General features: G+C 42.6%; 1 long non-coding RNA gene across 1 annotated transcript; it reads left to right on the forward strand.

Annotated features, from left to right (window-relative positions):
- The first annotated feature begins 2,511 nt into the window (after positions 1–2,511).
- Positions 2,512–3,201, forward strand: LOC108877123 (uncharacterized). The gene is made up of 3 exons (XR_007814806.1): positions 2,512–2,614; positions 2,901–3,030; positions 3,155–3,201. It is a non-coding gene; the product is annotated as an uncharacterized LOC108877123 (long non-coding RNA).
- Positions 3,202–3,411: the final 210 nt, after the last annotated feature.

The following is a 3,411-nucleotide window of genomic DNA, read 5'->3' on the forward strand; positions in this document are numbered from 1 at the left end:
GAGGAAAAAGAGGCTGTGCCAACCACAGAGGGGGACAAAGAGAAAACAAAACCTAGGTTCTTACGTGCCTACCAGGTGGCTCCTCTCCCTGAATACCCTCAGAGAAGTGAGTGTAACAGTGATAACATCTCTAGTGCCGTTTCATTGAAATTCACACTCTAATATGCTGGGAAATTTGGTTGTTTGCTTTTTTACTAGGAGATAGATGAGAAGATTAATGTCAGATTAGCTTCTGTGTGTTCAATGGTGAGGAAGCTCTGTGATGTTTAGCCAAACACTCTTTAGGCTAAAAACTCCCTGGACAATTAGGCCTTTTTCACAGAGGACGTTTTGACATGTCACAGTAAGAAAAGCACAGGCATAAATAATGAAATTTCCTATGTGAGAAGTCGAAGTGTCTGCTTATGAAAAAGTCCTATCTCTTGACTTGACATAGGTCTCCTCATCTGACTTCAGGTAAAACAAGCATATTTACCAAAATGTTGGAGTGTTTCTTTACAATTCTTTTTTTATTTGAAAGGATATTTTTGTCACAGTGGTCGTCTTCATTTCTTTCTCTGTCACAGGGAGCTTCAACACTGGAATAAAACTTTTGTCATTTACTGAGCACAACTTGGGTGAGTTTTCTTGAGGTAAATTAGCAAAGTATTTGAATTTAAAGTTTGTTTCCATTTAGACAAACTCTAGGTGAGAGGTAAATGGCACCAGATGATGGTTCGCTTCATCCAGCTGTTGAGCTCATGTGTTGCCTCTTCGTTTTGATCTCAGTCCCCTTTCAGATGAAATTGCAGTCATTATGTGACATGGCTACAGTACCTCGAACGCCTCCTTTGGGAGTTGCAGAAGTTCCCCTTTGTTGGAATCCCTTTTTAGCCATTGTGCGTATTCCCAGTGCGTGGCTGGGCAGGCGGTTCCCAGGTTTTGGGTTCCTGTGACTCAGCATGCTCTCCTCCCTCAGTCATCTCTCAAAGAGCTTAGTTTCTTTTCAAACCAGAGGAAGACAATAATACTGGAAACGATAACCATCGCATTTGACTATCCATTACATAAATGTGCTGAAAAGTTCTGACTCTAAAGCTCTGCTTTGTCATTAACCCTGTGTGTGTCTGTGTGTGAATAGTTGTCAAACTTTGTCACGAACAAAACCTGGATCGCTCAGCCTGTCTGTCTGTCTGTGCGTGCAGGGATGCAATATGTTTGTCTATGCCACCCAGTCAGGGGTGAGAGAACTCACTCATGCTTTGACTTGTCCTGACTGAGCCAACTCAGACTGGGAACAATGTCCATCTCTGCATTTGTGGTGATTTCACCCTTTAAGGCAACATCAGACTGTGTCCCTGAGCATGCCCTAAATTTCCTGTCCTCCTTTGTTTTGATTGGGTTTTTCCTGGAAGACTGTGGCTGTGTGAAGTCTGAACATGGCTGTGGTAGGGTGGGTGTACTGCTACCCTCCATTACCATTCTCAGACAGCTCTCCATATTGTGTCCCTTCTCCCATGCATGGTGAAAAGAAGTCACAGAGTGACTGGAAGTCATTTTCTAAGAATTTCAAAGACACGCTGTTATGTCTGAGGTCAGCTAGATGAGGGTACTCTTACATGTCTTCATGTTTAGTCAAGACTCATCACTTCTCTCTCTTGACTGTTCTAGTCAAAAGACAGTTGTGTTTTGTACTGGGAGTGTTATGAATTTGGAACCCGTAGGCCAGACTTAATGATCCTCGACAGAGTGAGTAACAGGCTAGCCAGGTGATGAAGAGAGTGCCAACTCGCTGCCCCCCTCCTTGTACTCCACTGTCTCTCCAGGACCCAGACAAGATTCCACTGCTGACACACATAAACCAATTACACTGTCTTATCTGATTCTGACTCCATCTAAACTCCCATCCATGTCAAACCAACCTTTCAGAAACAGGCCACTGAAATGAAAAACATGTGTTTAAGAAATTAAGCTAAATTTTTTTGTTAGTGAGCTCTTTGACTACTGTTTTTTCAACGGTAAAGGGGGTCCTGATGCTTCAATTTGTAAAGGTATAAAAGTTGAAGTAGCTACAGCTCAGAACTGAACACATTCCAACATCTATCATGATCACATCACAGTGCTGTGTTGCCTGAGAAAGCCAGGGCCTTGCTTGGATGCCATATTCTCAGCCTCATTCGTCACGCTTGTTATGATAGTAGAAAAAAAAAGATATCTGCTCGCTGACCAAATGACATTTGGAAAATGTACGAATATGTGCTTTCTGTGGGAAAGAACTTGGATTGTCAGAAAAGTATGTCATCGACCAGACGAACAGTAGTGTGTCTGACAGGTTGCCAGGCAACCCCATCTAACTGCATCCAGTATCAGTACCAGCTAATGCACTGCAAATAGACCTGGTGACCTATACGCAGAGAAGGCCTAAAACCATAAGAACAGAGTGACTTAAAAGGGTGAAAACAAAGACTTAATTGAATGGATTAACTAATGTATTCTTATGCATTTGTTGACTTATTGTCTCTATTACTGTGCAGACGACCTGAGCAACAGAGATGTGAGCTGCTCCGACATACTGAAGGCTGAACTTTGCCTGCTTCCAGACGCTACCAACATGGACACATTTACTCACCAAAGGGTAAAGACCATGCAATGGAACCTTTTTGACCAAAGGGTTTTCTCATGATCTGTTCATAGCATATCACATGCCCCATCTACAGCCAAGGCCCACACATGCACCTTTAATGTATTTATAGGTATCTACAGAAAGTCACTACACATTCCTGGAAGAAATGTGCTTTATCTGATTTAGACTGTGACTGTGTATTACGACTCATGAAGTTAAAAATACTGACTGACTGTAAATTGATTAGACTGGTCTGGATTCTAGTCCAACGTTAACTGAAACGTGTATTATGTGACAGAGACCGATAACTCGCTCCTGCAGTCTTGGGGATACGCTGACCAGGAGCGCCACCTTCCATGCTTTAACCCAGACCACAGACCAACACCAGGAAGAGGAGGGGTCGCCACGACAACGACGAATAACTGTTGGTGAGTCTGGTATTATTATATAACAGGGAAAACAAGATTCTTCCAATAATACTACTGTAATGATTGATATATGATTCAAAAACTACTTTCCAATTCTGTTTTTCTTTATGCCCCTTTCATGCAGCATCATATATGCCTCAGTCTAAGGATCAGAATGGAAACTTCCCTGAGAAGGTACCGTAAACCATCAAAGCAGGGCCTTCAGGGTGGCATCAGCACACAGCCCAGAGCTGCTGCAATTACAGAATATGCTCTGTTTATATTTCCCAGCTCCCTTGATCTGTCAAAGCAATGACTCTGCAAATAGTCTCAGGATCTTAGTCTTTGTGTCCAGGATTTGCCAAGCAAGATTGCTCGTATCCTTAGCAATCCATGTGTTAG

This window comes from Lates calcarifer, linkage group LG16_LG22, assembly GCF_001640805.2.
Source record: "Lates calcarifer isolate ASB-BC8 linkage group LG16_LG22, TLL_Latcal_v3, whole genome shotgun sequence".
NCBI classification, from domain to species: domain Eukaryota; kingdom Metazoa; phylum Chordata; class Actinopteri; family Centropomidae; genus Lates; species Lates calcarifer.